Here is a 9,394-nt window from a genome sequence, read left to right as displayed (position 1 = left end):
CATTGATCAAATAATTTCAGTGTCAGAAATTTATCATGTGATAATAATAAAAACACGTAGAGGGATTTACTTGCAAAGTTGTTTATGTTTGTTAGGGTTGTGGTGAGAAAGACACGGCACACTTAAACTGGATGAGTGGGGTGAATTTAGTGAAGGACTATTTACAAAAACATGGTCAGGTGAAGGGAAACCTACCGGGGTCAGTGGAGTACATGGGCTAGCGGTGATGAGGGTGCCAACCTGATCATGAAGGTGCGAGGTGAGGAGCCCAGGGAGAGTAGCCACAGGAGAGAACCTCCCACTGGGTACAGTCAAGTTCTTTCACTCATGGACACCAACAACTAGAAGCCCTTTAGGGAGGACCTGGGGAATAAATACCCTTGTCTCCCTTTTCTCTGTTGTCTAATTTCTTGTTCCCATTGATTGAACCCACAGGAGGCCAGATAAAAAGGAAGGTCAACGATGAAGTCTGGCAAAGGTCAGCTTCCTGAAGCAAATAGCATGGTGGAGAGTGCGGGATGGACACAGGCTAAAAAAACATCGAACACAGTGTCTGATGCAGCATTGCCTATAATGGTAAAATATTGGAAACCACCTGTATGTCCAACATTAGGGAACTCCTGAACAACTTAGGTTCATATCTGGGAATACAATGCCACCATTAAAAATGATGTCTGCAAGTATTTACTAAGGTGGGAAGATATTCATAATATAGTGTTGAATGAAACAAAATCTTATCTACAGCGTGAACCTAATTTTATATTAGTATCATGTGTGTGTGTGTGCACACACGTGCACGCATACATGCGCACACATATGCATTTGTAGTGTCTGGAAGAATATTCAGTCTAACGTTAACAGTGCTTCTTTTGGAGTGGTGAGATTATAGGGCATAACTTTGCTTTTTGGTATATTCTGCCTTTTCTGCAATGTGTAATAAAAAATTAAAGTTATTTTTTGAAAAGTGAGAAATATGGCATAATCCCAAATTAATTCTCTGAGTTAAATAGGTGCTATTCTTAAAACTGATAAGGAAAATTCATTAAAAATTCTATTAGAAGCCAATTTCACTTTTGAACATGGTTACAACATTCTTCAATGAAATTCTAGCAAAGAATTGAGCAACAATAATTATTGTATATAATTAGATGTAGGTAACAATACTGAGTGACTTACCCAACTCTCTATCTTTTTCATCCAACACTATCAAGTAGGTATTAACATTTTCATTTTTAGGCAGAGAAATCAAGGCTCAGAAAAGTCATGCTCAAAGTTATGTGGTTGCTGCTGCTGCTGCTGCTAAGTCGCTTCAGTCGTGTCTGACTCTGTGCGACCCCATAGACGGCAGCCCACCAGGCTCCCCCGTCCCTGGGATTCTCCAGGCAAGAACACTGGAGTGGGTTGCCATTTCCTTCTCCAATGCGTGAAAGTGAAGTCGCTCAGTCGTGTCCGACTCCTAGCAACCCCATGGACTACAGCCTACTAGGCTCCTCCATCCATGGGATTTTCCAGGCAAGAGTACTGAAGTGGGGTGCCATTGCCTTCTCCGAGTTATGTGGTTATTAAATGACAAAACAGTATTCAAAGTCAGATCTGTCTTCATCTAAAATCTGTGTTTCAGGGAGCCCAGCCTGGCACTCTGTGATGACCTATAGGGGTGGGATGCGAGGAGGAGACAGAGGCTCAGGAGGGAAGGGATACATACATACATACATATATATATATATATATATATAATGATGACTGATTTGTATTGTTGTATAGCAGAAACCAATACAAAATCATAAAGCAATTTTCCACCAATTAAAAAAAAATGAAAAATAAATAAAATCTGTGTTGTTAACCACACTATGACTAAATAGAACTTATCTCCAAGTATAATATGAGCAGATCACAAAGAAAACTCTGAATACATTACTTCATGTCAACAACAGAATGATTAATGAACATCAGAAGATTGTAAACACCGCACAGGCATTGTATAATATTTAAAAGACTCTACGAAGCTAAAACCAGGTAGATACTTCATTAACTTGGCATCTATATCTTTAAAATGAGTTAGACTCACAGACTTAGAAAACAAACTTATGGTTGCTGGGGGAGAAGGGATACTTAGGGAGTTTGGGAAGGTCATGTACACACTGTTATATTCAAAATAGATAACCAACAAAGACCTACTGTATAGCACATGGAGCTCTACTCAATGTTATGTGCCAGCATAACATTATGGATGTTCCAACATCCATAACATATGGATGGCAGGGGGGTTTGGGGAAGAATGGCTACGTGTGTACGTATGGCTGAGTCCCATACATATACATGAGTCCCTTTGCTGTTCACCTGAAACTGCCATATCATTGTTAATCAGCTATACCCTAATGCAAAATAAAGAGTTTAAAGTTCGAAAAAATATCGAAAAAATAAAAATAAAAACAAGTTAAGATGTGTGCATCAACTATACTTCAATTAAAAAAAAGGTCAGCATCAGATTAACCACAAATTAACTGGTCAATGTCATAATTATGTAGAATATTTTTAGGGATTATTGTCATTGCTTTTAAGACGGCAAGAGTAGTTAGGAAAAAAATCAGAACATTCATATAGTATGGAAATTCAATCAGTAAATATTTACTGGGAACATACCATGTGTCAGGCATTGCCAAAACAGTGTCAAAGGATAATAACAGCTGACATTAATGTAGAGCTTGCTATATGCTAGACTGGACTCTTCTAAGTGCTTTAGATACACCAACTCAGTTCTTATACAACCCCACGAGATAATGACTGTTACTATTCCATTTTATAGATGAGAACACTGAGGCACAGAGGGGCTAACGCATCATACAGTTACTAAGTGGTGGGGCTGTGACACAAATATAGGTAACTCTGACCTAAGAGTCTGAGCAAATAACCATTGTGTAAAACGCCCCTCTCTAGACAAAAAGCAATGCCCTCTGTCCTCAGGAAGATTATGATGTAATGTCAAACACAGACATAAAACCAAACACAAAATTAAATACGTGGTTTCAAATAGTAAATGCTAAAAAAGGTAGAAGAGACTAACAGGAATGGCTTACTTAGATGGGGACAGGGCAGTCAGGGAAGGCTGGAGTGAGGAGAAGCCCATCAGAGGAAGGGTGGGTGAAGGGCCAGGGCTAGTGGGAAAGCCTGTGAAGGGGCCTGGGGCGGTGCCTGGAAGGATAGTCCCAGACACTGCACATCCCTGAAGGAGTCTGTGAACATTTGCTGGTCAGGCCAAGCAACTGGTTTTATTTGAAGAGTGATGGGGAGATTTCAAAGTTTCAGTTTTTTATTTATGGAGTGTTTTTGTTCACTACAGATGCTTCATCTGCAGGTGTCTTTTATTTTTTTATTCACCTGATGGCTAAGCCATTCTATCAATGGGACTCACACCAGCATCTTCTGTGGTCACAGGTGACGGTGGCTGAGTTCCTTTCTGGCTGAGCCTCAGGCACACAGCCCCTCATACCCAAACGTGGAATTTCAAATTGATTCTTAGAAGGTTAGAGAGGCAAAGTGGTGAGGGTTGTATGAGGTAGTTCAGTTTAGTTCAGTTGCTCAGTCACATCCAACTCTTTGCGACCCCATGAATTGCAGCACACCAGGCCTCCCTGTCCATCACCAACTCCTGGAATTCATTCAAACTCATGTCCATCGAGTCAGTGATGCCATCCAGCCATCTCATCCTCTGTCGACCCCTTCTCCTTCTGCCCCCAATCCCTTCCAGCATCAGGGTATTTTCCAATGAGTCAGCTCTTTGCATCAGGTGGCCAAAGTATTGGAGTTTCAGCTTCAACATCAGTCCTTCCAATGAACACGCAGGACTGATCTCCTTTAGGATGGACTGATTGGATCTCCTTGCAGTCCAAGGGACTCTCAAGAGTCTTCTCCAACACCACAGTTCAAAAGCATCAATTCTTCAGCTCTCAGCCTTCTTCACAGTCCAACTCTCACATCCATACATGAGCACTGGAAAAACCATAGCTTTGACTAGATGGACCTTTGTTGGCAATGTCTCTGCTTTTTAATATGCTGTCTAGGTTGGTCATAACTTTCCTTCCAAGGAGTAAGCGTCTTTAAATTTCACGGCTGCAATCACCATCTGCAGTGATTTTGGAGCCCCCCAAAATAAAGTCTGACACTGTTTCCACTGTTTCCCCATCTATTTGCCATGAAGTGATGGGACCAGATGCCATGATCTTCGTTTTCTGAATGTTGAGCTTTAAGCCAACTTTTTCACTCTCCTCTTTCACTTTCATCAAGATGCTTTTTACTTTCTCTTCACTTTACTTTTATGATTATTCCCATTTTTCCGATGAGAAACTAAGGTACAGAAAGTAGTGTTTGCCATAGATGTCAAATACCCATCATGGACCAGTGAAAATGAAAATCGCTCAGCCGTGTTTGACTCTTTGTGAACCCCTGGATGAGTTCTCCAGGCCAGAACACTGGAGTGAATAGCTGTTCCCTTCTCCAGGGGATCTTCACAACCCAGGTATCTAACCCAGGTCTCCTGCATTGCAGGTGGATTCTTTACCAGCTGAGCCACCAGGGAAGCCCAAGAATATTGGAGTGGGTGGGCTATCCCTTCTCCAGCAGATCTTCCTAACCCAGGAATCGAACCAGGGTCTTCTGCAGTGCAGGTGGATTCTTTACCAACTGAGATACCAGGGAATACAAAAAATAGTGTATATCATGTGCTATGCTGTGCTTAGTCATGTCCAGCTCTTTGTGATCCCATGGACTGTAGCCAATCAGGCTCCTCTGTCCATGGGGATTCTCCAAGCAAGAATACTGCAGTGGGTTGCACCCTCCTCCAAGGGGTCTTCCCAACTCAGGGATCGAACCCAGGTCTCTGGCATTGCAGGAAGATTCTCTACCATCTGAGTCACCAGGAAAGCCCATCATGGACCAAGTCTAGGATTTATTAGCAAATGTGAATAGTAAGTTAAAAGTTGGCAGTTTCTATACTCAACTTATCACACAGCAGTCATTGTACTTTGTTTTCATGATGGAGCTGTTCCATCCAATATGGTGGCCACATAAGATATTCAGCTTTAAATTCATTAAACTGAAATAACATTAAAAATTCAGCTCCTTAGTCACACTTTGGATGCTCATAGCAGCTACTTCACTGGACAGAACAGATTTATAGAACAGTTCCATCATCGCATACAGTTCTTCTTGACAGCACTGGCCTAGGAATTTCTTAATTTGCTCTTTTAAATGGTGGAGGAGCTCCACACACAGCTGTTTGTGGGTGGATAATTTTATCATCCAGCCTCTCACAATTTTCACCAGAGCCTATGAAATTCAAATTTTGTAAGCATATTTCATTGTTTGGAGATTGTCATCACCTAAAGGGCAGAGACTGTGTTCTTTCTCTTTTTCTGTGAAGAGCTTTTAAAGTCATTCACTAAATTTAATAAGCTTTTGCTGATGCCAATGACTGTGGCTTACCAAACTCTATACAAGGCCGAGCTAATGTCATGTCTGAAGTGACCTTTTATGTTTTTTTAAGCAATCACTGGTTGATGGTTCATAGTGTAGAGAAGAGGAATCCAGCATTTCTTTCCTTTTTTTAAAATTTTATTTATTTTTGGTTGTGCTGGGTCTTCATTGCTCTGCATGGGCTTTCTCGAGTTGCAGCGAGCGGGGACTACCCTTTGTTGCAGTGTGTGGGCTTCTCATTGCAATGGATTCTCTTGTTGTGAAGCACAGGCTCTAGGCCCACGGGCTTCAGTAGTTGCGGCATGCAGACTCCATAGTTGTGGCTCGTCTGCTCTAGAGTTTGGGCTCGGTAGTTGTGGTGCACGGGCGTAGTTGCTCTGAGGCATGTGGAATCTTCCCGGATCAGGGATCAAACCTGTGTCCCCTCATTGGCAGGTGAGTTTCCATCCACTGTACCACCAGGGAGGTCCCAGCATTTCTTGATATACTTTGAAGTCTGAGAAGTTACTCTGTGTGTAAAGTTGGATAAGAAGATGCCCTGGTACATTTTTCTGGCTCTGGTACCCAAGGACAATGGACAAACTCATGCTCTCCTAATTAATTTATTAGGTTAATTGTTCATGGGCGGCAGGGAAGGGTGAGCTTGGAGCTTAGTTCTTGTACATCCAAGTATTAACTGAGCCCTACAACCTGCCAAGCGCTATGCTAGGCATCCAGGAATGAAAGAGGTGGAAATGAGCTGGTCTCTGCCCTTGAAGAACTAGCAGACACATGTAGATTTACTCCACGTGGTCAGTGCCCTGATCGAGGTATCGCAGGGGCTGTGGGAACATAGAGGGAGGGCAACAGATCCGGGTTGGGGAGATTAAGGACCAATGAGTGGAGAAATGAAGGATACAGCTCAAGAGCAGATCTCTCCTAGGAAGGGTATCCATCTAGGGGTGTGCGTGAGCAAAGAGTTATTTAGAAAAGGAGGGAGATTAGGACAAATCCCCAGAGTGGGTTTGGCTTTCCTTACTTAGGTCATTGATTCTCACTCAGGCCCAAATGGAAGAAAAAGAAAGGGAATTGAGTGATCATCATTCTCCTTCTCTGAAGTGGAGCCAGAGTCGATGAGTTCTAGAACCCAGTCATATGTGAGTTGGAGTTAGTAGAATGCCAGAGAAAGAGGGTGATTCTAAAAACAGCTTTCACCAACTGCTGCCACGGTTCTCCTATGGGTTTTTTTGGCACATCTTAGGGGAGCTGCCCATGGGTTTGGGGCTATTGTGGGAAACGGCCGAGGAGGATGTGGGCAGAGGATTGAGCTGGTTGATCTGTGGCCATTTGTGTGCTGTGGGGAGGGGACTGGGGAAGGAGGTAAGGGAAACTGCAACAGACAGGGAGGTGAGGCTGGGAAGCTTGCTTCAGGAACATTCTTATTGTCATTATGGCCAACAAACGGTGCGAGAGAGACAGAAGTCTCTGGCTCAATCCATCTGAGACCAGGATCCTTGTACCCTTGGTTCCCTGCACTTGGAGGATCTTTTTCTCCACTGGCTTCCCTTTTGATGGGCAGGAGGTCTTTCCTAGAGACTGAGGTCATTTAGGTAGCTGTTTGGTTTAGACCATGGCAGGTCTAAACTCTGCTTGCTACAATCTGACCACACCTATTTGTTCTTCTCCCCAAATTCCTCTAAATAGCTCTTCCTCCAGTTAACAAGTGTCCCATCCTGTGCCCACATTCCATTTATTTCTACCTTCTTGCTTTTAGAATTTCTATCTTACCTTTCTTTGCCTTGTCTTCCTACCCTTGTTTTCTCTGCAATACCCTCTCTCCTTTTTTTTCAAAAAAACTTTTTGGCCACACTGCTCAGGCATGTGGGATCTTAGTGCCCCCATTCCCACTCCCACCAGAGATCGAACTCTCACCCCCTGCCGTGTAAGCGTGGAGTCTTAACTGTTATTTGGGTTTTCCAACCTCCCCCCGCCAAATTTATAGTCCCAAACCTGCCATGTAACACTGAGACTTAGGGTGTTGGAAAGGGAGAAATCACGTTAAAGACCACCAAACCCTTCATCTGAACTCATCTTTATCTGTCCTTTCCTCTCCTCTCTTGGAGGAAGACACTTCTAAACACTTTCTTATTGAAAACACAAATATGACAACATCTAAAGAGAGAATGGACTTCCCTGGTGGCTCAGATGGTAGAATACTCTTAATCTCATCATCTTAATACAACAACAATTTTAAGTATTACACCATTCCTTTCCAGTCATACTCATTGTTTTACATCATCTCATAAACCACTTTAGTATTTCTCCATTTAACATCATAACCCAAACACATCTTTAGCTTCCTCACAGTTCTTGTAAGGGAAGCATAACACTGCCTCTTGTTACTGTAATATAATTATATCAAGCCACTCTCCTGATACTGGACAGAGGTTGCTGGCTCTTCCTTTCATTTTTTTTTTAAATCACAAACAATGCTTTTAATTATTTAGCTTCTTACAGTATTCACATAACAGAAATGGAAAAATCTGTGTTGTTGTTGTTTAGTCACTAAGTCATGTCTGACTCTTTTGCGACCCCATGGACTGTAGCCCACCAGGCTCCTCTGTCCATGGAATTTCCCAGGCTAGAATACTGGAGTGGGTGCCATTGGCTCTATTTTTCAAAAGAATTACATGCTGCTCTTAATTCCATCTCCTCTGAATTCTGAGAATTTGTCCTTCCCTTGTATTTTTTGAGGTTAATTTGTGCTTTTATTTGCCAGTATAATTTAACTACAGTGGCCTGCAAAGTTTTTGACCTAAGAGATTGATTTTACATCACAACCCAACACACACACACACACACACACACATAATGTGTATACATAAGTAAAAGTAAAACAAAAGTTTTGCCAAAAATGTCTACTCTGAGTGTTAATTTTTTTGAGACTTTTTTAAAAAGCAGTTTTAGGTTCACAACAAAAATGACAAGAAGTACAGAAATCCCTCATGTACCCCCTCCACTGGAATATATAGCATTATCAACCAGGTGGTACATTTTTTTTTAAATCAAGAATGAACTGTATTGACACATTAGAATCAACCAAGGCCCCCAGTTCATCTTAGGGTTCACTTTAAAGTGAGTAGTGTTATACATTCTATGGATTTGGACAAAAGTATAAAAACATATGAGCTTCCCTGGTAGCTCAGCTGGTAAAGAATCCACCTGCATTGCAGGAGACCTGGGTTTGATCCCTGAGTTGGGAAGATCCCCTGGAGGAGGATACCTTCTCTTCTACCTACAGAGATGTTCAGGCTTATCTAACCTAAAACATATTTCAACCCGGCTGATACCATTCTCTGTAGCCTCCAGTGTTTTTCAATCAGTTAATTCTTGTTACTCTTGTTATTACCCTCCTCCATCCCCATTTCAGCAGTCTCCTTTTAATGACCACATCATCGAGTCCAAAAAGATCTCAATCCTTATCATCCCTGACATTGACCATGCCCTTCTGAAGCAGTCCTCCAAGCCCTTGGTGATGTCACATTTCCTTCGTTCTCCTCAGCTTTCACTAGAGTCTTTCTCTGCTTTTATAGTAACCTCCTTTTTAATTTTTCCAAAATGAAGGTCTTTCTGAAGATCCTCAGCCCTCTTCTCTGCTTTCCCCTCTTCCCAGACATAGTCATTTACTTTCACATCTTTAGCTAATCAGTTCAGTTCAGTTGCTCAGTCATGTCCAACTCTTTGTGACCCCATGAATCGAAGCACGCCAGGCCTCCCTGTCCATCACCAACTCCCGGAGTTCACTCAGACTCACATCTATTGAGTCAGTGATGCCATCCAGCCATCTCATCCTCTGTCGTCCCCTTCTCCTCCTGCCCCCAATCCCTCCCAGCATCAGAGTCTTTTCCAATGAGTCAACTCTTCGAATGAGGTGGCCAAAGTC

This window comes from Bison bison, unplaced genomic scaffold, assembly GCF_000754665.1.
Source record: "Bison bison bison isolate TAMUID 2011002044 unplaced genomic scaffold, Bison_UMD1.0 scf7180017864352, whole genome shotgun sequence".
Classification (NCBI taxonomy): Eukaryota; Metazoa; Chordata; class Mammalia; order Artiodactyla; family Bovidae; genus Bison; species Bison bison.
The sequence above is the reverse complement of the archived record's forward strand: the minus strand, read 5'-3'. Positions refer to the sequence as shown.